Consider the following 14,762-nt stretch of genomic DNA (forward strand, 5'->3'; position numbering starts at 1 on the left):
TAATATGTGACGTCATCACCAGTGCATTGCGGGCGCGCGAGTTATAGTTAGCTTAACTAACTATAACGGGTGAATTTCTTAGGTTTTATATGAGTCAAATGTCCAACCAACTATAACGTCCCTGAAACCTATGGTTTCTTTCAGTGAATATATATATATTCACTGAAAAAACCATAGGTTTCAGGGGCGTTATAGTTAGCTGGACTTTTCATTCGTACAAAACCATTGAAATTCCCCCGTTATAGTTAGTTCAGCTAACTATAACTCGCGCGCCCGCAATGCACTGCTGATGACGTCACATATTACATCACTCATGACATGGTCAGTGACATCACTCATGACATCACTGATGACATCTCAAATGACATCACTGATGACATCATCCAGTGAATGTGCGTTTTTCAGAAAATTACATATGTTTTATATTTGTATATCTCAAGGTCAATGGAAGAATAAATGGGTATATAAGTGTCTAAATGGATGATTTGTTTTTGAAAAATTGATTGTATAACTGACTAAGTGTATCTTAGTGAGTACATGGCTTAGTGAGTAATGTTTAAATATCCAAACCAAAGCCTCCTCCCAGGAAAGGAAAAGGCGCGATACAGCTCCGGGGTTAAATGGCAAAGGCTTTATTGTTGCAAAGGCGCGTGGTGCTCATAGTTCCTGAAACGCTCAGGCAGACGCGTTTCAAGCCTCCAATGGCTCTCTTCAGTGCCGGTTTCACGAACTCTGTGCTCTGTGAGGGGGTCCAACGAGATGCAGCTGTGAAGTAGACCGCTCCCTCTGTGATGTCATCACTCCTCCACCAATAGGAGGTATGTAAGCCCCTTATCGCTGAGCAGATGCATGCTGGTCAGTGTAGTTCACATGGAGTATCTGTATAGTAACAGCGTTTCTCCTAACAACAAGTGATGCCCCAACGAGGTTGGTTGTGGACCACACGTCAGCTCAGGTGCCCAGAAAGATGGAATAGAGTCTATTGCCTGCCCCTTATCAGGCGAAGAGTTTCGCCTACTCTCTCCCCTTGCCGTGGGTTAAACCATATGGCAATCTAGGCAGCTGGGGGGGCGCCGTGTTGATGCAGTCCATGCAAAAATCCACAATGTGCTGGTCTCTCACGGTGCTCCAGAACGAGAGGGTGTATCGCTAGTCAGCGACCTGCATGCTGACTTAAACATCCAAACCAAAGCCTCCTCCCAGGAAAGGAAAAGGCGCGATACAGCTCCGGGGTTAAATGGCAAAGGCTTTATTGTTGCAAAGGTGCGTGGTGCTCATAGTTCCTGAAACGCTCAGGCAGACGCGTTTCAAGCCTCCAATGGCTCTCTTCAGTGCCGGTTTCACGAACTCTGTGCTCTGTGAGGGGGTCCAACGAGATGCAGCTGTGAAGTAGACCGCTCCCTCTGTGATGTCATCACTCCTCCACCAATAGGAGGTATGTAAGCCCCTTATCGCTGAGCAGATGCATGCTGGTCAGTGTAGTTCACATGGAGTATCTCTATAGTAACAGCGTTTCTCCTAACAACAAGTGATGCCCCAACGAGGTTGGTTGTGGACCACACGTCAGCTCAGGTGCCCAGAAAGATGGAATAGAGTCTATTGCCTGCCCCTTATCAGGCGAAGAGTTTCGCCTACTCTCTCCCCTTGCCGTGGGTTAAACCATATGGCAATCTAGGCAGCTGGGGGAGCGCCGTGTTGATGCAGTCCATGCAAAAATCCACAATGTGCTGGTCTCTCACGGTGCTCCAGAACGAGAGGGTGTATCGCTAGTCAGCAACCTGCATGCTGACTTAAACATCCAAACCAAAGCCTCCTCCCAGGAAAGGAAAAGGCGCGATACAGCTCCGGGGTTAAATGGCAAAGGCTTTATTGTTGCAAAGGTGCGTGGTGCTCATAGTTCCTGAAACGCTCAGGCAGATGCGTTTCAAGCCTCCAAAGGCTCTCTTCAGTGCCGGTTTCACGAACTCTGTGCTCTGTGAGGGGGTCCAACGAGATGCAGCTGTGAAGTAGACCGCTCCCTCTGTGATGTCATCACTCCTCCACCAATAGGAGGTATGTAAGCCCCTTATCGCTGAGCAGATGCATGCTGGTCAGTGTAGTTCACATGGAGTATCTCTATAGTAACAGCGTTTCTCCTAACAACAAGTGATGCCCCAACGAGGTTGGTTGTGGACCACACGTCAGCTCAGGTGCCCAGCAAGATGGAATAGAGTCTATTGCCTGACCCTTATCAGGCGAAGAGTTTCGCCTACTCTCTCCCCTTGCCGCTTGTCTAACCATATGGCAATCTAGGCAGCTGGGGGGGCGCCATGTTGATGCAGTCCATGCAAAAATTCACAATGTGCTTGTCTCTCACGGTGCTCCAGAACGAGAGGGTGTATCGCTAGTCAGCGACCTGCATGCTGACTAAAACATCCAAACCAAAGCCTCCTCCCAGGAAAGGAAAAGGCGCGATACAGCTCCGGGGTTAAATGGCAAAGGCTTTATTGTTGTAAAGGCGCGTGGTGCTCATAGTTCCTGAAACGCTCAGGCAGACGCGTTTCAAGCCTCCAATGGCTCTCTTCAGTGCCGGTTTCACGAACTCTGTGCTCTGTGAGGGGCTCCAACGAGATGCAGCTGTTTAAATATGTAAATATCTGTATCAGTCTCTCACTTTGTGTATAAGTGGCTGCATGGGTTGGTGAAGAGCTACATGTGTGTCTATGTAGGTTATTAGTTGGTTTTTTGAGTATCAGTATGAGTGTCTGAGTGTCTGTATGGCTTGGTGGGGGGTATTACGTAGTGCATAGGTGCATGAATGAGTGACTCACTGTTTGTATGTGTTGAAGACAGCATGTGTGCAGGACTGTATGGGTGGATGAGTGTGTGCATGGGTGTGTTAGTGAGTGAATGACTGTCTCAATAGTATCTTTATGAGTAACTACATATGTTTTAAACTAGTATATGTGACTATTGGTGTATATAAGTGAGTATATGTGAGAGTGAGAGATTGAAAGAGTTCCTGTATGAATAAGTATGTGTTTCTATAAGTGATTGTTTAAAAGACTAAGTATGTGTAAGTTTCTGTAGAAGTGAGTGTGGTGGTGTGTGTATAACTGTATATGCAAGTAAATGGACGTTTGATTCCTTATTAGCATGAGTGACTATGTGTGTGAGTAACTCTATGGATGAGTGGCGTTGCGTAACAGGATGTATAGGTGTATGAGTACATATGATGAGTGAGTACATGTATGAGTGACTGTATAGGACTGTTGGTGAATGAATGGATGTGTATGTGGATCTTAGAATTACTGAATAGGTTGTTGTAACTGATATTGGTATGTCCATTGTTTTGAAAATTTTAGTTTCTATTTTTAAATGTGTGTATCAAAGGTTATATTAGGGGGAGAGGAGGTCTGCCACTCTATCACAAGGATGATGTCATCAGTGATGTCATTTGAGATGTCATCAGTGATGTCATGAGTGAATTTCTAAGGTTTTTAAATGCTAATTCCTAACTATAACGTGCCTGAAACCTATGGTTGTTTCAGTGAATTTCAAAGGTTTTTTAAATGCTAATTTCTAACTATGCCTACAGAGATAGGACATGGGAAGAAAGAAGAAAAAACGCACAGAAAGAAAAAAAAGAAATGCAAAAAGAAGCAACAGAAGTCCTCAAAGATGAAGAAAAGTGCAGGAAGAAGGATAACGTGCAGAAAGAACAAGCAGAAGAGCAGAAAGAAGCCTTGTTTAAAAATCATCCTGTACCCTCAACTTTTTCAGACGGATACTGGTGGTAACTGAGTCTGACTAACCAGTCCTAGAGCCAGTGCTATGTTAAAAGACACTCAGAATACAGTGAAAACACCTACATACACTAGGAAACACTATGCGTTGGGGTCCCCCTGTGATCAGCATGATCTCCTCTGTAAGCCCCTAGTATATAATAGGGCAGGGGATTAAAACTACCTCTTAAAACGCGCCACAGGGCATGTTTGCACATGTCACCTCAGGCCCCGTCCCCTCACTTCCCCACTGTGTAAATATGCCCTGTGGCCATTTTACATTGGGAGATTAAGTCCCCTTGAATCCTGAGGGTCTCTAGGGTCCAACTAGACCACCAGGTACCTCCTGTAAGCGCCACAGAGCTGCGTTGCAGAGAGATGTAAAAAGGGGCACGGTCTAGACCACCTCTCTGCAACACAGCCCAGTGGCGCTTACTGGAAGCACCTGGTGGGCTAGTTGGCCCCCAGGGTCCCTCAGGATTGAAGGGGAAATATTTCCCCAACTTAAAACGGGCCACAGGGCATGTTTGCACACGTTAACTCAGGCCCAGTCCCTTCCCTTCACCACTGTGTAAACACGCCCTGTGGCCGTTTTTAGTTGGGAGCTTAAGTTCATTTGAATCCTGAGGGTCCCTAGGGTCCAACTAGCCCACTAGGTACCTCCAGTAAGCGCCACAGAGCTGCGTTGCAAAGAGGTGTAAAAAGTGGCAAGGCCTGGACCACCTCTCTGCAACGCAGCTCAGTGGCGCTTACTGGAAGCACCTGGTGGGCTAGTTAGCCCCCAGGGGTGCTCAGGATTGAAGGGGAATTATTTCCCCAACTTAAAACGCGCCATAGGGCGTTTTTGCACACGTCACCTCAGGCCCCGTCGCGTCCCTACCCGACTGTGTAAACACGCCCTGTGGCCATTTTTTAAGTTGGGAGATTAAGTCCCCTTGAATCCTGAGGATCCCTAGGGGCAAAATAGCCCACTAGGTACGTCCAGTAAGCGCCATTGCAGAGTGGTGTAAAAAGGGGCACGGCCTGCACCACCTCTCTGCAACGCAGAGCAGTGGTGCTTACTGGAAGCACCTGGTGGGCTAGTTAGCCCCCAGGGTCCCTCAGGATTGAAAGGGAATTATTTCCCCAACTTAAAACGCGCCACAGGGCGGGTTTGCACACGTCACCTCAGGCCCCGTCCCCTCCCTTCACCACTGTGTAAACGCGCCCTGTGGCCGTTCTAAGTTGAGATCCCCTTGAATCCTAAGGGTCTCTAGGGTCAAAGTAGCCCACTAGGTACCTCCAGTAAGCACCACAGAGCTGCGTTGCATAGAGGTGTAAAAAGGGGCGTGGCCTCAGAACACCTGTCTACAACGCAGCTCCCTGGCGCATACTGGAGATACCTGTTGGGCTAGTTGGCCCTCAGGGACCCTCAGTATTGAAGAGGAATTAATTCCCCAACTTACAACTGGCCAGGGGGCACATTTGCAGAGTGCTGCAAGGAGGGGCCTTGGCCTCCGGCGCGATGCCTGTCTTTTATTTATTTTATTTTTTTAAGATGGAGGGCTGTGTGGCTCCCTTCTTTTTCTAATTTACTGGCCGTGGGGACCCCATCCCCCAGGGCCTCTACTGCACCCTAATGTTTTTTTGTTGAAAAAAATAAATTTGGCCCTCCCAAGGCCTTAATAGGCCCCAGGGACCCCAACCCCCGGGTCATGGCCTTTTTTTTTTATTCTTTAGGAGGGGGCTGCGTTGCCCCCCTCCTCAGGCCACTTATGGCCCCGGGGACCCCATCCCCCGGGGCCGGCCTTTGCTTTTTAATATTTTAAAAAAATATATATTTATAGAAACACCTAGGACATGCTGGACAAACCTTATGAACCTATCACCATGACGATTTGCGTGATATTCATTAAAAGGTGACTATGCATAGAATGAATCCACATGGAATGTATTTACACTGCTAGTGAAGCTCTGACATGTCTGACACCCTACCGTGCCTAATCCCGGCGCCCCTTCCGGTGGGTACTCTCCAAGTAGACACCCTTGTCGTTTATTTATACAAACATGGGTAGCTATTGACAGGCACATTTAAATATACACGCACACCAAGCCATTCAAAGGGGATTCGACAAAAATTCGACCAAACTATGCAAGAAACCCCCCTCACGGTTAATAAAACACACATCCACCGACGGATGTGTAATACTTTTTATTTTACTCTCTGGAAAGGAGACAAACCTCACTTTAGAGTCACAATGTATTGCATATTATATTTCACGCCCCGGTTCATCTTATATCACACATTTTGGTGCATAGTTTATACCATATACTATATCTAGTTTTCATTTTCAATCGTGCTCTCAGGACTATGTTCTATATAACACTGCGTCCACTTACCCTTTTCACGGGCATTACATTTTGCGATGGGGGTGTTTCTGCCAAGTGAGCCCGGAGTCACAGTCACAAACGTCCTCTTCTTCCTGAATAAAAGTGAGATTATGCTGCATACTTGTTCATATTTTAAGTAGTTTGCACAGACACACATTTTAAAAACAATAAAGTTCCTAATACCCACCTTCTCTGAACAGTTAGCTTGCTGCCCTATCCACCTCCTCCCTATCCTCTGTTGTATGAATCCATGGACTAGCCTCCTCCCTCCTGGCATGCATTGCCCAATTCTATGGCCCATCATTGACCTCCTGCTTAGCCTCTGTGCTTAGCTTGCTGCCCCTATTCTCCTTCCCCCTGCCCTCCGATGTCTTTGTGCATGCCCCTGCTCCATGCTTTTTGCCCACCATGTTCCATGGACCTGCCACTCCTATCTACTCTGAGTGTTCTGTTGAGCTGCCACTCCCCTCCCACCTGCCTAGCATTTTCAGATGACTGTAACCTGTCCCTGCCACCTCCACCCTGCCTGTCCACATGCCATGCCCCTATCCCCTTCCTCCTGTCCTCCATGGTCCATTTTACTGCCACACCCTTCTGCCCTCCCTGGTCTGTTGTGCTGCAACTGCTCCTCCTGCCTGCCCCGCGCGGTCTGTTGTGAGGCCCCTTCCCCTGAACTCTCTTGTCTGTGCCCAGGTCCTGACCCTGCCTTCTATCCTCCATGGTCCTTTGTGCATGCCCCTGCACCCTCCTTCTTGCCCATCATAGCCATTGTGCTGCCACTAACCCTCCCGCTTGCCATGCATGGTCTTCTGTGCTAACATGGCCCCTCCCACCTTCCCTGTGTGGTCAGCTAGCTGCCCTTGACCCCCTCCCACCTTCCCTCTATGGTCTGTGTGTATGCCATCATAGTCTCATTGTTGCTCTCCATGGTGTGTCTTGTTTCTAGTGCCCATCCTGCCTGACCTCCATGGTCATCTTGCTGCTCCTGCCCTGCCCCCTTGCCCCCAGCCCTCTGTTTCCATGTGCAGACCCCTATTCCCTCCCTCCTGGCTTGTCTGTCCCATTGTAATGCCCCTGATCCGTCCCTCCTGCCCTTTATGGTCTGTTATCCTGCAGCTTTCTCTCCTGTCTGTCCATTATGGTCAGCTAGCTACCATTGCTTCTTTCCCCTCTGTTCTCTGTTGTCCATGTGCATGGTCCTGTCTCCTCCCTATTGCTTTCTATGGATTGTTGTGCTGCACTCCCGTCCCGCATGCGCTGTGTGGTGTATTGTGCTGCTGCAAACCCCGATGCCTGCCCTGTAGGGGCAGTTTGGTGTACCTCTCCATGTCCCTCCTGTCCTCTGTTATCCGAGTCCATGTCCCTACCCCAATTCCTCCTGCCTACCATGATCCAATGTAACATACTTGCGAACATTTTGAACTTGGTAAGAGGGAGATTTTGAAAACAAACTGGGGTATTGATTTTCCCCTTTGAGTTACATTGAAAAAGAGGAGATTGTCGACAGGAGACAGATCAAATAAAGCCCATTTGAGCTTAAAAACATTGGACGTTTCCTGGCTGAAACGGGTCTGTTGGCATGTATGGTTGTACTACCACTGCCTCTTCCTTCTGCCCACAATGGTCTATTATATTGCCACAGCCTCTCTTGCCAGTCCTGTATTGTTGGTTTGTTGCCTCTGCCCCCCTTTCCACTGCCCTCCATAGTCTGTTGTGCTGCCACTGCCCTTCCTGCCTGCCCAGTGTGGTCAAATTGTTGCCTCTGCACTCTCCTACCTGCCTTCAATTTTCAGAGTCAGTGCCCCTGGCCTCTGCCTCTCAACAGTATCCCAATGAACAACTAGATTGCTAACATTCTATATTTATTACAAAAGTGTGGAACGCCTTACGTCATCTTGATGTAATCAAAACTGTAATACCTTTAGAAATTACATATATGAGAAGGTCTTATTTGCATCAAAATTATGGTTAGTGCTCTAAAAAACTAAAATTAGGACATATTTTCTGAGTTTTCAAATAGTGACAAAGAACTTTTAAATTATTTGTAATCTTTATGTTTTTTTATCCAGTTGACCACTTGATTAAATGTTGCACCTAGGGGAGAGGAGTGGTGTTACTTCCAGAGCTGCAGACTTTGCAACTGGGGAACCAGGTTGGAGTTTCTGTTTCAGCTCAACATTCTGTGATTCTGGTCAAATCACTTAATCTCCCCATGTCTACAACCAAAATGAATTTGTTCTTGTGTGATGTAACCAATTAAAAGTGCATGTTTCAGTCTGCATATCAGAATTTTTTAATGCAATAGAAGAGGATTTGAGAAGTCACTCAAAATGTGCCCTAATTTTTCTTTCTTTAGCACTAATCATAATTTCTATGGCAAAATGAACCCCCTCATTGTGTTCCTTTTTAAATTAAATGTTTTAAGTGTTACCAGTTTATTCCAATCAAGATGGCTTCAGGTGTGCCATACTTTTGTCATAAGTAAGACAGTAAGCGCTCTAGTTGTTCTTAAGAACACTCTGGGACATTCTGTCATTGGGCTATACTTGGGATACATCTGGGTGATATTTGGGCTACATTTGGGCTCTTTTGTCTCTGGTGGCCATCCTGGGAGATTAACTTGTTATGAAGTTTCCTAATTTCCTCATTTACAGCAGTCTTCTCAGTGGGAATACTTTCAGTTTTTTATTTTGCTCCATCAAGAAGGCATTCAGATGTGTCACACATTTGCCATAAATTCTGAATGTTAGCACTCTAGTTGCTCATTAGATCACTGTAGTAAAACTACTGCTCACCAGGGAAGTCTGCTGCTGGTATTCAAAGTGCATGTTTCAGTCTGCATGTCAGAATTTTTTTATGAAATAGAAAAGGATTTGAAAAGTCAAATTTGAGAAGTCACTCAAAATGTGCCCGAATTTTTCTTTCTGCAGCACTAATCATACTTTCTATGGCAAAATGAACCCCCTCATTGTGTTCCTTTTTAAATTAAATGTTTTAAGAGTTACCACTTTATTCCAACCAAGATGGCTTCAGGTGTGCCATACGTTTGTCATAAGTAGGACTGTTAGCGCTCTAGTTGTTCTTTAGAACACTCTGGGAAGCTGCAGTAAAACACAAAGGAATCAACTGACAGTCTCTGCCCTTGTTGGATATACATGTTTTACTGAGAATGTCAGACTTCATTCTCACATGACTGAGAAAGATAATGTGAATTTACAGAAAATATGCTCTCAGTTTAGCTTATAGATCACCTTCCAAACCTCTGTGGGAAAAGCATAAGAAAATAGTTTTCTCTCAAACATGATTCATGATATCACAGCAGAAGGTTTTTTCGCATGGGAAAATCACCTTAGAACACACCACAATTCCTAAAATGAGTATGGTACCATCAACAAATGATTTATAATGTAACTAAAGTCTTAAAACCTTCTATTAACTGCAATGCTTTTTAATGAGGTGCTATCATGTATATTGGTCCCAAGATGGCTGCCAACACTTCTTGGATGAAGTGCTGACAGCCAATCAGATCTCACGATGAGATGTGTGGTTAGGCTCCGCCCAGATATATATGTGATTTTACTTTTGATTTTCTCAGGAACTACTAAACGGATTTACACCATTTAAGCAAAAGGCACGAGTCTGAACTGAGGACTACCTCTTTGCCAAATTTGGTGTAATTCCGTTCAGCACTTCGGGCTGTAGCTGCGTCAACAGGTCCTATGGGAAAATGCATGGGGAAAACGTTTTTTGGGACCCCCCTTTTTTCTCGGCCCCCGCTTTCAGGATAGGAGCGGACCGGAGCTGGCCAAAGGTTTTGAAAATTTTGCGAAGATTCATCAATCAACGCCAACGTTATTCTAAATAGAATGTTGCGGATTGCCTATGAAAAATAGGTCCTAACTATAAACAATATATATATATATATCTATATCTATATCTATATTCACTGAAAAAACCATAGGTTTCACACATGTTATAGTTAGCTGGACATTTTATTGATAAAAAACCAATGAAATTCCCCCGTTATAGTTAGTGCAGGCAACTATAACTCACGCGACCGCAATCCTCTGCTGATGCTAATACATTTAGACACTTATTTGCCCATGTCTTCTTCCATTAAATTTTAGCTATACATATATTACAAATATTTTTTTTTCATAAAGACACATATGTCATCAGCAGAAGATTGCGGTCGCGTGAGTTATAGTTGCCTGCACTAACTATAACGGGGGAATTTCATTGGTTTTTTATCAATAAAATGTCCATCTAACTATAACATGTGTGAAACCTATGGTTTTTTCAGTGAATTTGCAAGGTTTTTTAAATGCTAATTCCTAACTATAACGTGTGTGAAACCTATGGTTTTTTCAGTGAATTTGTACGGTTTTTTAAATGCTAAGTTACTTTACGCCATTCGTGGCGTGCGCGCCCAGTTAACGCAGTTCGTTCCGTGCATGCACGGTGCGTTTCGCGCACCGTGCGCGCACAGTGAGCACGCGGTGCGCTTCGCGCACCGCGCGCCCACTTTACGCAGTTAGTGCCGTGCACGCACGGTGGTCACGCGGTGCGCTGTGCGCACCGCGTGCCCACGTTATGCGGGATGGGCCATGTACGCACGATGCGCTTCGCGCACCGTGCGCACATGGGGGACATATTATGCGCATCTTTGTGAAATTTATTCTTTGTTTATTTCTTACCTGTAATAAGCCATGCACAAATGATGCACTTCGGGCACCATTTGCACACGGGGTGGGGAGGGTGTGGATAATTTTTTTGTAAAACATTTTTTGACCGTACGCGTACGGTAAGCGTAATCGGCGATTTTCCGAAAAAAAAAAAAAAAAAATTTGGGGCTTGGGGGTTGTTTGGGGACCCCTATATCAATGCTGGGTGGTTAGGATCTCAACAAACTGCCTCATTAGACATTTTTTGGCATCGTTTTTGCTGCCCAACTCAGAGAGCGAGAGAGAAAATGGCGGCCGCCGCTTCCTGGTTTCGACCGATTCGAATGTTTACTAAGATCTAACAGCCAATCAAAATCGCGCTCGCGCACGCCACCGTACGCGTACGGTAAGCGCACCGTAAGCGCACCGTAAGCTGGCTCAGATATATATATTGATTTAAAGGCTATTTTCTCTGAATCTACTGAACAGATTTACACCAAACCTACAACAGGCACTTCCTTGACCTGAGGACTACCTCTCTGCCAAATTTCAAGTAATTCTGTTGAGCCGTTCGGGCTGTAGCTGTGTCTAAAGGTCCTATGGAAAAATGCATGGGAAAAACGCGTTTTGGGACCCCCCTTTTATCTCAGCCCCCGCTTGACGAATCCCCCCGAGACTTTCAGGGTAGGAGCGGAGCGTAGCGCCCCACCTATTTTGAAAAATTCGCGAGGATTCGTCGACCGGCGCCAAAGTTATTCAAAATAGAATGTTGCGGATTTCCTATGGAAACGTGGTCCTAACTATAACTACCTACTGGCGACCGCCAGTAGGTAATATATATATTATCTACTGGCGGTCGCCAGTAGATAGTTATAGTTAGGACCCTGTTTCCATAGGAAATCCGCAACATTCTATTTGGAATAACTTTGGCGCCGGTCGACGAATCCTCGCGAAATTTTCAAAATAGGTGGGGCGCTACGCTCCGCTCCTACCCTGAAAGTCTCGGGGGGATTCGTCAAGCGGGGGCTGAGAAAAAAGGGGGGTCCCAAAACACATTTTTCCCATGCATTTTTCCATAGGACCTTTAGACACAGCTACAGCCCGAACGGCTGAACAGAGTTACTTGAAATTTGGCAGAGAGGTAGTCTACAGGTCAAGGAAGTGCCTTTTGTAGGTCTGGTGTAAATCTGTTCAGTAGATCCTGAGAAAATAGCATTTAAATCAATATATATATCTGAGCCAGCTTACGGAGCGCTTACCGTGCGCTCACGGTAAGCTTACCGTACGCGTACGGTGCCGTGCGCGAGCGCGATTCTGATTGGCTGTTAGATCTTAGTAAACATGCGAATCGGTCGAAACCAGGAAGCGGCGGCCGCCATTTTCTCTCTCGCACTCTGAGGGGGGGAGGAAAAACAAAGGCAAAAAACTTGTAAAGGGGCTGTTTATACAGCTCCTAACCACCTAGCCTTGATTAAGGTGTCCCAAAAGAACCCCCAATGTAAAAAATTCCATTTTATTTTTTTTCGAAAAAACGCCGATTACGCTTACCGTACGCGTACGGTAAAAATTATTTTTTTTTAAATAAACTATCCATAATTTACCCACCCCGTGTGCAAAACGTGCCCGAAGGGCATCTTTTGAGTATGGCATATGTTACCCAAGGAACATTTAAAATATTACCTTTCACAACGAAGCGCATAATATGTCCTCCATGTGCGGACGGTGCGCGAAGCGCATCGTGCGTACATGGCACATCAAGCGTAACGTGGGCACGCGGTGCGCGTAGCGCACCACGTGCCCACCGTGCGTGCACGGCACTAACTGCGTAAAGTGGGCGCGCGGTGCGCGAAGCGCACCGCGTGCTCACTGTGCGCGCACGGTGCGCGAAGCGCACGGTGCGCACATGGAACGAACTGCGTTAAGTGGGCGCGCAAGCCACGAACGGCGTAAAGTAACTTAGCATTTAAAAAACCGTACAAATTCACTGAAAAAACCATAGGTTTCACACACGTTATAGTTAGGAATTAGCATTTAAAAAACCTTGCAAATTCAGTGAAAAAACCATAGGTTTCACACATGCTATAGTTAGCTGGAGATTTTACTCATAAAAAACCAATGAAATTCCCCCGTTATAGTTAGTGCAGGCAACTATAACTCACGTGACCGCAATCCTCTGCTGATGACATATGTGTCTTTATGAAAAAAAAATATTTGTAATATATGTATAGCTAAAATTTAATGGAAGAAGACATGGGCAAATAAGTGTCTAAATACAGTATTAGCATCAGCAGAGGATTGCGGTCGCGTGAGGACGAATAAATTATGCAAAAAAGAAGCAGAGACCTCTGGGTAGTTCTCAAGTTTAGGTGGAAAGCAGCCGAAAAAAAACTTTTTTAAAAAAATAATAAAAAATCGCATTTAAGTATTTAGATATAAGGTGGCTCTAAAAAGAGCCTTTGTGTTTATTGTTTGTTTTTTGGTACCTACAAGTAAGTACCGATGCAGAGTCTAAAGTTCAAGAGGAAGACTCTGTTGCCTTCATCAGTGAAGTGTACACCATCTCCTCTATAAATGTCTTGCATGTTGTAACACAAGTTGTTGTGGTATATAGAACCCATACCATAGTCTCTGAGGAAAGCAGAAATAGATTTGTTGACGTGCTTCCTTGCTTTGTCAATCTGAGGACAAAATTTGTTGGACCAGTTCCACTTTTGCCTTTGGCATATGTTAGAATATACAAAGGCAGATTGAGGCAAAAGCGACATCAATTGCACAAAGGTGTCCTTAATAAGCATTTCCAGACCTACCCCAGTTAAAGTGCCTAGGTCATTTCCACCACAGTGCACAATAATAAGGTTAGGCTGTGGGAAATGTAGAAAGGTTTTCACCAAAGGCATTAATTGGTGCCACTTTAACCCTGCTCTGACCAATCCATTTAATGTCTACATTTGGCAAAGCAAGGTCTCTCACCATACCTCTTTTTTCTGCATACTTTTCACTCCAGAAGACATAGCTGTGACCTACAATCCACACTGTGAACATTTTCAAAGGAGATCTGGATGCACTCAGGAGGTGTCTTTCAGTAAAAAGGCAAAAAGAAATGAAAGACAGTTGAAAAATGGGGGCACACATACTTTTTTTTATAAAAAGAACTCATTAGCTGTTTCAAACCATTCTACACTAAAAACTAGGCTGTATGTTTACATTTTAAAAAGCATGTTTTGTATTGGTTCAGAAAAATGTGTGAACAAAGAACATTAGTTTGGATTTCCTGTTAGGTTTGAAAAGTCAAGCACTCTTGCTCTTTGGAAATGAAACATTGTCTGCTGAACTTCTGACCTCTCTGCTCACACCTGTGTTCCATGACCTGTTGCTATGGTAGCAGGCAGAAGTCAAGTTGGGGGAAGGGTACATTTGGAAAGGGGTTGAAGTTTTCAACCAATAGAAATGTGTGATTTCATTTGAAAAAATGTGGGAAGCACTGAGATTTGAAATTAACATGTATATGTGTGAAAAAAGAGAGGGAATCTGTGCCATTAACTGGTTCTGCTGAGAGGAGAGAGGTGTTCAGCTCAGAGATTCTGGTCTGATAAACTGCTGTGTGACTGCCACATTTCTTTCACAACTAACTAATTTTAAAGGTGAGTTATGAGTTTGAGAGGGGGTGTTTGTGGTTAATTTAGATATAAAAAAAAGAATTGTGATTATTTGTTTAAAGTTGTGATTTACATTTTCTGTTTTGGGAGATATTTAACTGTTTTGAATATGTTAAATATTATGGAGTATGTTTTCACCATAAGTTAATGTGTACTGGTAACAATGAGGAATACTGTTTTGTGCCTACCATCAAACCATGAGTCTGTGTGCAGAGAAGAATTGTTGACAGAGATTTAATTTGTGTTGCTGTTGAAAAGTAAGACTTGCAGTTGAAAGAAAAGGACAGCTTCTTTTTAATTGTGATGGT

This window comes from Triturus cristatus, chromosome 4_1 (assembly GCF_964204655.1).
Source record: "Triturus cristatus chromosome 4_1, aTriCri1.1, whole genome shotgun sequence".
Classification (NCBI taxonomy): Eukaryota; Metazoa; Chordata; class Amphibia; order Caudata; family Salamandridae; genus Triturus; species Triturus cristatus.